Raw genomic sequence first — 14,088 nt, 5'->3', positions numbered from 1 at the left:
AGGCAAATGCACTGCTGCACCTTTAAATAACACACCTAAAACAGCACTCCCAAAAGACGAGGCAATAAAACAAGACCCAGCACAAGTCTAACGTTTTCAATGTATTCACCTGAGTAGCACGTTTACATGGAAATGCTATCAAATATCCAGAGTATGTGTCTACAGCCGTGCACATATGTTGACATCCTGTGCTGGTAATTTTCCTCAGCCTAACTGGCCTCTCACTATCTGTGGGACTGATCTATGTTGGGTATGCTGGCAAATAGAACATTGTAGGATTGCTGTTTTAATCAGGTCCAGGGGAATGTTTGTCCCTCTATATCTGCCCACCTGCTAGTAATTTTCTCTCCGAAGTGTCCGCACTTCTGATGTGCCAATTTTGCAATCCCAACCAGGTCAGAATCCTGTGTTGCCACCTCGACCTCAGAAAGTTTAGCTTTTTAATCTATGAGGGAATTAAAGCAGTGGTCTAGTGAGTCGGTGGGATAGTGAGGATCTACATAATACACGATAACCGTGCTTTGGGGCAGAATTGCCCAGATCTCCTGCCACAGTTCCTTACCCCACACTTCCTTTGAAATGTATCATTCAGTTATGGGCATGCCACATGGGAAGCCAAGTGGCCAACCCGTTGGCAGTGTACCACGAGTCAATGTATATATGACATTGTCCTGGCAATTCTTGTTTCAGAGCTTGATACACAGCATATACTTCTGCAAAGTGGCTACTTTTTCCCTCTCCAGTATAGGTCAAACATTTCTTTGTCATGGGTTTATATGAAACCGCTTTCCAGTGCCTTTTAGCCCCCACATACTTGGCTGAACCATCAGAAAACCACACATGCTTCCTATATTCTGAAGACAATTCTTCAATTGGCCCACCCTACTTCACGGGAGATTCCTGTACCTCGAGCACATCAAGCAACACCTCTGTATCTCTCATTGGGGCTTGTGCTACCTGCTCATGCAACACTGCAGTGCCTTTGGGACCTGCTCGGGCCCTGTCCTGTATGTACCACTTCCACTTGATTATGCTGGCTTCCTACGCATGTCCTATTCTGTGAGTCTTGGGGAAACTAATTACCCATTGCATTATAGGAATCTCAGGTCTCAATATCACATTGTGCCCTAGGGTCAACTACTCAGTAACCACCAGGGCCCAACAACATGCAAGTAACTGTTTTTCAAAAGGAGTATACCGCTCTCTAGCATCTAGTAACTTCTTTGTCGAAAATCCTAAAGGCACCCTTGTTTTCCCTCGCTTGTGCCACAGACTCCAATTAACATACAGTCCTTGCACTGTCACATTCAGCTCTACATCCCCTTCTCGCATTGGCCACAATCCAAAGTACGCCGTATAGCCTCTTTTTCTGATTTAAACGCAATTTGTTGCTGCTCTCCCCATTTAAACACATTTTTCTTTCACGTAACTTTGTACAAAGGGGCCAAAACAAGACTCAAGTGAGGGATATGCTGTCTCTAAAAACCAAACAATCCAATTAACTTCTGAGCTTCCTCCCTATTTTGCGGCACAGCAAATTCTTTGAACTGTCATCTCATCTGTGGCACAACCTCTCTGTATCCTTGATGCCATTGAATGCCCGAAAACTTCGCACTGTGAGAAGATCCATGTACCTTTGCAGGATTTATCTCCCACCATACACTCCGCAAATGCTTCACAATCATGTCCAGCTGAATCTGCACTTGCTCTTGTGTCTCTCCCTATATAGTCATGGCATCAATGTAATGGTAAAGCTGTACTCCATCTGGTACTTCATCTAAGTGCTCGCCACCAGCCCGTGACAGATAGTAGGCAGTTTTTTAAATGTGTTTTGCCTATTGCCCCATGAGAATGCAAATTGCCCTTGGTTCTTGGGGGCTATTGCTATAGAAAAGAAAGTATTGGCAATGTCCATAGTCACATACCAAGTCTCAGGATGCTTCTGTATTTTCGTTATTAAGTTAATGGTGTCGGGACAGTGGCAGTCAAAGGAGGTGTGTGCTTGTTCAATTTGCGATAATCAACTGTCATGTGCCAACTATTGTCACTTTTGCGCACAGGCCTCATAGGGTAATTCCAGGCTGTAGTGATTGGAATCACCATCCCTGTCTCATTCAAGTACTGTATGGTTTCACTGATCTCCTCATGCCCTCCTGGAATTTTGTACTATTTCAAATGAATTACCTTAGTAGCCTGGGGCACCTTCACTAGAGGAATCTTCAAATGACCCACCCTTACGGCACCAATTGAAATGTACCTTATTGATCCCAATTGATAGTACCAGTCCTCCAAATACAGTAATTCTCTTCAAGATATCAATTCCAATAATATATTCAGAGAGGGGCACAATCAATACAGTCTACTCTCTTTTTTGTATTCTCCCTATTTTCATTTGGACCTTTGTCTGCACAGCTGGTGTCTCTAATCCGCCTAAGCCTGTGATTGTGAAATACTGCCCTTTAAACTTTTTCGGATTTCCATATATCAAAGTGGCCTCCTCTCTGGTGTCTACTAGGGCTCGGGCCTTCTGAACATTACAATGTTTCCAATAATTTTCTATGTCAACATAAGGTCTATTGTCTTTATGAGCCCATCTCTGTACCGGAGCTTAACCTATTTCCTAATCTGCTTTCAATCTGTCAACCCTTGCTCAGGTCAAATCTGTGTACAACTTGTCATACTCTCGGGGGAACTCTTCCTTCATCCGGTTCTCACTGAGCTATTTACTGTCTGAATCTCTCCCTTCCTTTATCTTCAAATGGGCAGCTCTCTGACCCTCCTTTTCTTCTTTACCCACCTCTGACTTTACTTGACTCACTTGCATTTTATTCTCCTTACTCACTTTCCTGCCTCCTTCTTTTTTGATACATCTCCAACAGATTTCTAGTCTATATTCCATCTAGCTGCTCTTTCTCCACTCTTTCCCTCAACAAAGCCATAAACATATCTGTTAGAACTGGTGGTCTCTAGTTGGCTGAGGTAGGTACCTTAGTCCAAATAGGGACCCTTGCTTCTAGTCAGGGTAAGGAGGGACACACCCTTAGATAACCCCTGCTCACCCCCTGGTAGCTTGGCACGAGCAGCCAGGCTTATGTCCAAGGCAATGTCTAAAGTATTTGCAACCACACTCCCAGTAACACAGTGATATCACCACAAATGGACACCACACTGGTTTCATAAAAATAGCGGTATCTTTATAAAAAGGAATACAATGAGACCAAACAATGGAAAACCAACCTATGCGTATTCGTAATAATTCAGTTGGCCGGTTATTAGGCCAGCAATCACTTGTATGTACTTGCATATTAATGAGCAATACACAATCTCTAATGCAGTCTTAATGCAATACTATGCAGTTCGTAATGTAGTAATAAGATAGTCCTCAAAGCAAGAATCAGGCAGTTTGTAATGCAAGAATAATGTGATTCATAATGCAAGAATCAGGCAGTTCATAATGCAATAATAATGCGGTTCGTAATGCAAAAATCAGGCAGTTCGTAATGCAATAATAATGCGGTTCATAATGCAAGAATCAGGCAGTTCGTAATCCAATAATAATGTGGTTCGTCATGCAAAAATCATGCATTTCATAATGCAAGAATAATGCAGCAAACCAATCTGCGGGGTCAACTCGGGCACCACTAGGCCCCAACACAGAGTCAACAGTCATAGGCCTAAAGGGGCGGCCCTGCTACTGCTGGGCAGGTACGGGCCGCTTGGGGACTCAGCGCATCTAACGCGGTGCAGCGGGAGAGAGCTCGGAGCACTCCTGTACTCCTCCTGCACGCCTCCCCAGGCCACACACGCTTGCGGCTCCCTACCGGAGTCCAAGCCTTGCCTGGGGGGTGCGCTGCCTCTCTCTCTCTTTCTCCCCGCTCGTCCGACATCCTGCTGGGTGATCCCGATCACGTTGCGGCTCTGTTGCTAGGCAATGCTGTTACAGGACAGGTTACGGCACTGCCTTCTCCTTCGTTGATGATCTTGGGCAGTTTCCTTTCGACGAACAAGATCATTTTCACCTTGCAGCATCCTTAGCTTCAAGAAATCCTTTAGCACGTTGCGGCTCGGGCCGGCGGCGGTGATCCTAACTCACAGCCTAAGTTACGATGACGGCTCGGGCCACAAACAGCAATGCAGCAGGGTGGGTGATGTTTTACGCTGCAGGGGCAATGCGATCACTGGGCACCTCGTAAACAGTACCACGGACCACACGGCAGTCTCAGGCGTGCAAAAGCACCACGCACCAAGCGTCGCTGAGACAGGGTTGGAAACTTTTATGTTCCTCAGTTTCCACAACAGGGGACCAGCTCTCCTCGGGTCCTTGGAGACACACTACTTTCGGACACAACACACAGCAAAGTCCTCACAAGCAGAGGGACACAGCACACAGCAAGGTCCCTTTTCCTCTCCTTAGTCAAATCAGCAAATGCAGGCCAGCCCCAGAACACACAGCAAGGGCAGTCCTTCTCTTCAGTCTCTTTAGCTGTTCAGCTCTAGCCTGGGCCTGCCGATTTCTGCTGTTTTTACTATGAAGCCACATTATCCCTGTTTTGGACTGATTAACAAACCACTGATTTGAAATAAGAGTGGGATCGCTACTCAGAGTGGAAGTGCTGTTAAGTTTCCCCAGAGACTTTAAAGAAATAATTTTAAAAAGACTTTGAGACTGATATCTGGGGTTAGCGCTTCACTCTCTGTTTGTCATCTGAGGAGCTTTTTGTTCACGTCTTGGGGAAGAGCGTCGTGTGAGGAGCCTGCAATGCGAGTCATTAAAAAGACTTCATGTGTTTGGGGTGTTTGGGTGTTTGAGCAACTGCTGTAAGTAGCCCGGGAGTTCGTGGCATTGGCGATTTATGATGAGGAATTTCTGCCTACCGATGTGTGCCTTTCATAAAGCTGGCTCGCATGGTTTTGATGCATTTTTTTTAGTTTTGAGTGTTTTTGGGACATATGTGACCGTTTCACTGGATGACTTTTGAAATTTTCGAAGCAGACGGTCACTCACCAGTAACTGCCACTCCTCCGTTGTTCCCAGCGCGAGTCCTGCTTTCGGCTCGCGCAGCAATTTGCGGCTTCCATATTTTGATGCACGCGCGTGCCTCGAGCCACCCGGTGCGGCGTGCGCTGCGTGCCGCCATTTTTGGATTGGATTTTGGTAGTTCAGCACACGTTTGCCAACCACGCGTTTACGCGTTTGCCTATCACGTTGTGACCGTAGGATGTCATCGTATTTGGGGCTGCGCGTTTATAGTCATTTGCTAATTGGCAGTTTTGGTGAAGTTGTGGAGTTTGGGCTGCAACATGGCAAGTTTTTGAAGGGATTTCAGGACGCTATCCAGCATGATGTTCCCGCATTGGATGTCATCAGCTGGAGAGCCTTTGGTGAGAACCTCGGGTGAGAGATCGCTCACCGGAGTCAGAGACTTTCCTTTTCTTCATCTTGTCATTGCGTTACTCTTTGGTTGTTTTGTTTTGAGTGGTGGATTTTGTTTCTTGGGATATGTGGGGTGTACACTGTTAACTGGTGTCTGTCCTCTGCAGTGCTTGTGTGTGTGCAAGACTCTGCAAATTTCTTGTGGACTTTTGGAATTTCTTCTTGGCCAGTATATTTTGAGTGTGTTTTGGGTTTCACGTTACCTTGTATTTGTTTTGGGTTTCTAGTTGCCCTGAATTGTTTTGGGGTTAAAGTTACCCTATGTTGTTAGGGTTAAAGGATACCCTAGACGGTCTAGAGTCACCCATGTGAGGGTTTTTGGATGTGTCTTGGGTTAAGGGATACCCTAAATTTGTCATGGGTTATAAATACCCATAGTGTTTTGCGACTGTGATATTGGGTTAAGGGATACCCTAAATTTGACATGGGTTATAAATTCCCATAGTGTTTATTGTGAGTGTGTTTAGGGTTAAGGGATACCCTAAATTTGTCATGAGTTATGGTTACTCATAGTTATCGCTAGAGTGTTTTAGGGTTAAGGGATACCCTGATTTGCCAGTTATAGTTACCCATAAAGTATTTTGGGTTTAATGGTACCCTATGTTTGTTAGGGTTAAGGGATTTAGTCTTAGATCTGTCTTAGTGGTAGATCTGTTTTGTCTTAGTTGTGCAGTTTAGGGTTGTAGATCCCTGTTCTGCCGCAGTCTTGTGTCTTTTTATGAGGCACAATGGGTACGTTGTGGGGTGTAGTGTCTTGTATCCATAGTTGTAGTGTGAATTTTCATCCTAGCTTTGCAATTTTGTTTTTGATCATTATCAGGGGAAGGATGGTATTTAATGTTTTGGTTATTCATCTTCCTTTTCTACTAAATGTGTGTTAAATTTATCTTCATGCATTTTACTGTGTATGATCATTATCGCTGGGGGGGGTGATGTGTAATTAGTTGTTATTAATGCATCCTCCTATGCTGAGTGAGTGTTGTATTATCATAACACATGTTGATTGTTTTCAAATATTATAAGGGGAGAAATGTGTTGTAATGTGCTTATTATCTATACACTCTCCCTACTCTGGTTCTCTGCCTGCCTGCTCAGCCTTTGATGAGGTATGATAGAATGTTGAGGGTGGTTTGGATTCTAGTGAGATCAGTTGGTGAGAAGGGGCTGAGCAGGGAGGACGCTGCTCCTGGTGGGGCATTAAGAAGGAACAGAACATCTCCTGATAACCTGTAACATGTGATTTGGATCTGAAGAATAAATCATCTATCGTTAATACAAGACCATGCTTGCGCACTATCATTCATTTTAACACTGTTCTTCTTTGGCAGAGGTTCCTCCTGAACACGAAGTAGTTTCAATCCTTTTTCAGTATAGATTTCAGTCTTGAGTTCAGGGGTTTTCAGCTCTTATATTTCTACCACTAAATGCCTTTGAAGTCTTTGTGTTCAGGGAGATCTGACCTCGGTCCACACCAGACCTGGATGTCTTCCTGACAGTGCACACCCTCCTTCTTTGATAGTAAGGGTCTGGGGCTCAGATGTTCAGCAGGAGGTGGAACCATCCTTTTGTGGCAGCAACACAGCCCTCTTCACATCCAAGGGGCTACTCCCTCCCACATCAAATGCAGGCCAGCTTGTTGCTGTCTCACCTTCTCCTCCCTGGGGTCAGGACACTTCCCAGACCCTGTCACATCTAAACTCAGGCAGGCAATATACAACCAGGCAGAGGCACACAGGATGGTTTAAGACAAGAAAACAGCCACTTCTAAAAGTGTGGTTTCTAAAAACACAATTCAAAAACCAAATTTTGAGTTCAGGCATCTTATGCCTATGGGATGATATGCTGGAAACATGGGACGCAGCATTCCCCATTCTGTCCTAAGGGGCAAAACAGCCTTGCAACAGTGTAAAACAAATTTGGCAGTTTTTAAATGTCAGGACATGGTACACACCTCAGTATATGTCCTACCTTTCACATACACTGCACCCTGCCCAGGGGGGTAACTTGGACCTACTATAGGGGTATCTGATGTGCAGAAAAAGGGAAGGTAAGACCTGGCAAGTGGGGAAGACAGGCCCACAGCACCATGACACATCTAGATAGAACCCCTGAAGGTACCTTTCGGTTATATGAGTACAATATCTTTGCTGGGCAAACCAGAGGAAAAATTTCCATTCTGACACAAGACGTTGAAGTCCCTGCACACAGACACTCCAGCACGCAGTGTTCTGACATCCCTTGCGCGGTGTCCAACTCGAGTCGAGACCAAGAGCGGGTCTTTTATTCTCTTCCATCAGTAATGGGGTTGGCTCTCTCCTAGGAGGATTCTTGGCTTTACACCTACACACATTCTAGGTACACTTATGTACACTTAACTAGGGTTAGCAACTTAGGAGTACGCCTGATTACTGCCATGTATCTATATGCCTGCACATATTCACTGTTTTAGCACCATGGTAGAATTCTACCTTTTATTTACTCTGTTGGTGCTTTTAATCGTATATATGTTTCTGTCTAATGGTTGTTGCAGCACACTTATTTTTTACTAGAATGACAATGGTTCAATAAATGCTTATTGAAAACGTCCCCACTGTTTATTCTGTGTAGCTCTCTGAGACAAAGTGAGCATGAGTGACTGAGAAAAAAATAGTGCACTGTTTCGACGATCTCTGAGGGGACAGGGTTGTCACGTTCGATCGTTGCCAGAAACTATTCTCAACTTGGTGAGGTTGGGGCTTATAGTGGCACTGTGAGCTAGTTTGTCCACAGGCGAAAATATCCTTTGGGGGTGTCTGGAATCAGTCTGGACACCGATCTCTTAGTTGATGTTGTCTAAATGCGCAGATCCTATATTGATTTGTAGAAACTACATGACAGTCCCACGGCGTAAGACATGCCCAGGATGTGCCTTGCCGAAGCCCAGGCCAAGGGCGGGCCTTTCCTCTCTTTGCTGTGGACTAACCATGGATCTAAAGGTACTCTGTTCATGGGCTATAGCTTTCTTTTTTTATAGCTCTACATGGTTTATGGACTATATGTGCCCTTAGTTTTCATATGGAATTGACCTCCTCTTTAATAGGAGCTGAAAATCAAATGCTTGCGGAGTTAGGAGTAAAGACTTTTATTTTTGGTAGGCCTTTCTCTTGAGACACTGGGGACTTATTGGTTATTACATTTGCAATCATTGTGGTTTTTACCTAAGGCTCTGTATGTATCTTTTCTCTGTTGGGTAAAGGGAAAGCCCAGGATAGAGGTTTTGGTAATTATTTTACCAAAATGTCACTTCTCGGTGCAATTTACAATGATGCCATGGAGCGGATCGATGTTTTGCTATCCAAATGCCAAGTTATTGCTCACAACCCTTGATGCTACACACCCTGAACCATTAAAGGCCTGCCCTATTCTTCCACCTGTCAAGAAAACGCCTAACCGTATCCCACAGATGTGTAGGAAATCACACAGGAGTACGAATACTTGCTATGGCACAAGTACCAGCAGTAGAGGTAGTAAAATAGAGGCACCTTCTCAAATCTCAGAGCAGTCGTCGGATGCACAGGTGATGGATTTGGTGGATCAGGTTGATTGTCGTAATAGGTATGCTGTTCTTTCAGTTTTAATGGAGCAGAGGGGAGGGACATGTCTGATCTGAATCCTACAAACAATGTAAGTTTGTGTTTGCTCTGTAGCCTAAAGGGTATAATCGAGGGCCTTAAGGAGGCAGTAGCAGCCCTAAGAAAGTGATTTGGAGGGGATTATGATTTCAGACCAGACCTTGAATGCAGCTACTCAGACAAAGGCATTAGTTGGAGAATGTGAGGGATCCCTCTAGCTAGATACTCTGTGAGATGCCCATTCTCGCTGCCCTGTACTGTGTGACTGTGCATAGGCTGTCACAAAAAGTCAGCTCACTTCCCTTGCTTTTATTCCACCACCTAGCTAACCCTCACCTAACCACACATGGGGCCACAATAGGCCTAGTGATAGATCAGTTATTTTTAAAGGAGCTCCTTGGGACAGAGGCGTGGGAAGAGAACCCAACTGGGGTGAGATGATGCTGGATGAAGGATGTCTGGTTGATTACAGACTTTGGCCTATTGTGCATGACATGAAAGTGGTCAAAAGATCTGACAGCGATCACAATGCCCTTAGCTTATCATTATCCAACTTTAAGGAGTTACCAGCTGCCACCAGGGGCTTTAGAGATCTGGGTTGTTATTTCAAAACTAATGATCTATGAACAATAGGATGGGATTTGGTGGAGAAAAACCCCTGGGCCCAAGAAGTTGTTATGTTCAAAGTATCTGAGGAAGTGGCTGTGTTGACTAGACTTTCCAAAGAAGATATATTGGAGAAGCTGAATATCCTGCACAAGGTACTTTATTTGCAGATAAGGGATACCTTGGGCAAGGAGACAAGGAGGGGAAACTCTAAGCAAAAATAGGGGGGAAAAGTGGCTGAATGCTGAAGAGTGGTACAGCCAGAAATGCAGGAAGACCAAGAGCAGTAAAATCTATGTCTCGCCCTGATTTGATGGGGTGTAGAGCTCGATATAGACAGGACTTGATTGAGTCAAGAAGCATCGGGGTTGTCTGCTATGGTCCTCCCTACATAGCGCATAAGTAGACAAAGATATTAATTTCCTTTTGGAAGACATCGGCTCTATTGTTGAATGGCCCAAGGACTGCCCTACAGTATACTGTCCAGCCAGATGAATGGATGTCCCATTTGGGGGGCTTGTATGCACTTAGTCACAAGGAGGACACAGAGGATAGTGGTCAGTTGGATAAGTATCTTTTTGTCAATGCTGAAGTACTTAAAATTTTGCTCCAAGAAACCTATGTAGCAATTAGCTACTCTATTCGAGCTAGAGCACCTGGACCTGATAGAATTCCGGAAGATCTGTACAGGGAAGTCCCAGAAGTGTTGGTTGCTTATATCAGCTTGCTATCCAATGCCCTTCTTTTGGGTATGGAGATCCCCACTCCTGGAAGTCAGCTGAGATTATACCAATTTTCAAGAAAGGGGACAGGGCAAATCCGGGAAGATACAGACCCATCAGCTTAATAGACTCCCTGCAGAAAATGTTCTGTAAGCAGATTTTGGCCCGTCTTCAAGCATGGATTCTAGAGGGGAATGCTTTGTCAGACTTCCAGGTTGGGTTTTGTGCCAACATCAGCACCCTGGACAAGGTTTTTTTGATTTATTTGTATCTTTTGGAAAGAACTTTTAGCCAAAATATGGAAGATGTATCTAGGGATCGTGGACTTGCGTACAGCTTTCGAACTGGTACTATGAGGTAAACTGTGGATGCCATCAAATTTACTGGATATTCTGATATGATTACATTCGGCAAACATGGTCCAAGTCAGATGAGGTGAGGAGGGACAGCTAACAGAGCCATTCCTGGTTAGATGTGGAGTCAGACAGAGGTGCGTTTTAGTACCCACCCTGTTTTCACTATTCATTAATGGGGTAGTAGGGTACATTAACAGAGATGTGTGTGATTACTCAAAAGTTAGAGGTAAGAGGGCTTTCACCCTCCCTTCTGCTTGTTGATGACACATTATTGATATCAAGGTCTCTACAAGGGGTCCAACAGCTAACAAATGATGTTAAATATTTTTGTGACAAGCGTGGACTGGAGCTAAATGATTCAAAAACAAAATTTATGGTGTTTTCCACTGGCATTATGAAGACCCCCCAAGAGATGTATGTATGTTGGGGACAGATCCATTATATTATTTTTTACCTTTGATTACCTGGGGATCCGTTTAACCCCTAATTTGTGCTGGACCCCTCTAATGGAGAAAGCACACCTTTCTCTAATTCAGCGAATTGCCCATAAATCCAAGATCCATAGAATGGTCATGTAGTATCTTTTGTCTCAGCATAACTCAATTCAAATGCCTAAATTGAAGATATTGTAAATACAAGACTTTAGGGTGAGCCTTGGATTATTTTATTTTCATTGTGGATATTCTACATCAATTATGTGGGGAATGGAGGTTTTTAGAGTTAGTGTTTTGAAAGGTAGACTGTTTTTGAGGTTTGAGGTAGAGAGAGGGGTAAGACCACAAGGCCCAGCATCTCTAGCGGCTGTCTGCTGCACCACACGTCTTCTGCTTGTGCCTGTAGGTGCGTATTTCTGCTGGTTAGGCCCTCGCTGTGTGGGAGTTCGTTTTTGAGGTTTGAGATGGAAAGAGGGGCAGGACCACAAGCCCCAGCTTCCCTAGCAGCCATCGGTGCCACCACTCATCTGGTGCTTGCGCCCAGAGGCATGTATTTCTGCCGATTGGGCCCCCTGTGCAGGACAAAGACTGGGCCAAGAGCAGGCCCGTCTGCACCCGTCAGCGGCCAGAGGTGGCCGGGCTGGGCCTACTCTCTGTGACCTGCAGAAGAAAAGGGAGAAAATATTTTGCATCATTAAACACGAGGGGCCGGATCCAGATGAAGGAGCCAACCTGGCAGCAAGACACACCAGAAGCCTTCACAGTGAGTAACCTCTCAACAGCCAAACAGTTTGGAATAGCTCAGTGGGCCTCAGGGCTTTGAAGGCCAATAAGTGCACCCTTACCCTCCTCCTTCACTTCCCCAGGTTATTAGTACCTTATTTAAAATGGGAAAAAGGAATGCTGCGGGCCTTTCGTCACCTACTGGAATAAAGAGATCGACCATAGACTCATTCCTAGTGAAGGCGGTGGGTATCATATTGGAAGAGATTGTTCCGGCGGAGAGGAGGCTCTCTGATGGGCCAGTACACTCGGTAACCCCATCCTAGATCATGAAGGAGCGCAACACAGGGGTTGTGCTGATAGACGTAGCTGGCCCTAGTTCCAACCCCCCCCCTCTTGGCCCCAAGATAAGTTCAGTTATTCCACCTTTACTAGCTCCACCAGTAGGAAAAGACTCAGTAATGCCTCTGCCCTCTAAGCAGAAATGTAAAACTAAATAGCGAAAAAATGCAAACTACACAGAAGGGGACTGGGAGGAACCATAGAAGTTGCACGTTGATGGACATGGAGGAGTTTGGGGATCTCCTAACACAAAAAATTCTAGATACATTGACTGTGTTATTGACTTCATTTTGTGATAAAATAGCAAGACTTGTGTTAGACTCAAGAGCTATCCTTGACAAAGCTGAGAATATTCTGTCCCTTTACCCTTAACCCCACAGGCCCAAGTCATATGCACTAAACAGCCTCTCCCAGCTCAGCCGAGTTGAGGCCAGACACTGATATGATTATGGGTCATGCTAGACAGAATATTTCTATCAGACATGCAGCACCTGAGACCTATAGGCCGCAAGTTCTCTCCACCCAGGCCCTTTTGTCATGTATGAGTGAGTAAAAAACTTCTGTAAATACTCCATTTCTTCCTGAGATTAACCTCCCCCCTAGATTGCTGCCCATATACCTTGGTTTTAGCAGGGGTTCCAGGGCTCAATTTGGTGACTCAGGAAACCATGTGCCAACTAATTAACAAAGTTTCTAATTGGCTAGGCAAACATACTAGATTTAACGTGATTGACCGCAGGCATATTTTGATGGCTAGGAGAATTTCTTGGATAGGGTCCTTGAGGAAGACTTTAGAGGGAGACTGCATGATCATCATCCTTAGATATCCTGACCTGGCTTACAACATCCTGAAACATTCAGCTCAGTCCTATCTTCCCAAATCGAATATTAAATTATTACAGCTGGGCTTTTTTCATAGACCCCTGTAGAATATTACAATTAAGGAGCCTTTCTCTGCCCGTAGGGGGGAAGATTGTGCTCAGGAAGGATTGAATGTGCTTTCTAATCACTGTGTTCCCTGGCAGACCTTAATGATTTGGACTGACACACAATTGATGATAGTAGATGTCTTACGAATGATCTCCCTTTAAGGTCCCCCTTATAGGTTTTGGAAGATGATGCTTCCCCTAGTACTCAACTGTAGATCACCTTATTTTCAGGCCCCCTACTGAAGTCGGCATACCCCAATCAGAAGGTATCATAACTCCTTTGCCAAACCGCAGCCATAGCAATGGGAAAGACCTGAGCCTTGTCTAATGGAATGTGGCCGTGTTATCGCAAAATTAGGATGAATTTTGTTTATTAGATTATTTAATATCAGTTGCCTCCAAAAAACTTCAGAGATCGAGAATAAATTCTTTCTCAAGGGTTTTAAAACTTTTTTCTCCCAGCAGTGAGCTCTAGAGCAGGCAGAGCGAGTGGAGATCTTATTAACTTTGTGGCTGTTGAGCTTGGTGGGTTAGTGAAGCAACTGAAGTAGGATTCTAGAGTGCGCCAGAGTAGCAAATTAGTGGTGGGAAGATTGCCCTGCCTGAACATAGTATATTTTTATAATGCCAAAAAGGAACGGCTAGGGCCTTCTAGACTTACAGAGCTGAGAGGGGCCCTAGGAATGCTGCAGGGAGACGGTCTCTGTCTTGACAACTTAATCATAGCTGGGGACTTTAATTGCCACCCCTGCGTTGGTTCATTACAATCTCAACAATGTCCACAAATATGTTTGAATAGGGAAGGATTGCATTTGGAGCACTCCACAGATGGGTCTGAAGTGAATAGCTTCCTACACACCCATAATTTAGTGTTTACTATAGATAAGAGACCAAAACCTTTTCATGGTGTTATCCCCCCAACCTATAATGG

The sequence above is a fragment of the Triturus cristatus genome, chromosome 3_1, assembly GCF_964204655.1.
Source record: "Triturus cristatus chromosome 3_1, aTriCri1.1, whole genome shotgun sequence".
In the NCBI taxonomy this organism is placed as follows: domain Eukaryota; kingdom Metazoa; phylum Chordata; class Amphibia; order Caudata; family Salamandridae; genus Triturus; species Triturus cristatus.
Note: the sequence above shows the minus strand (reverse complement) of the source record.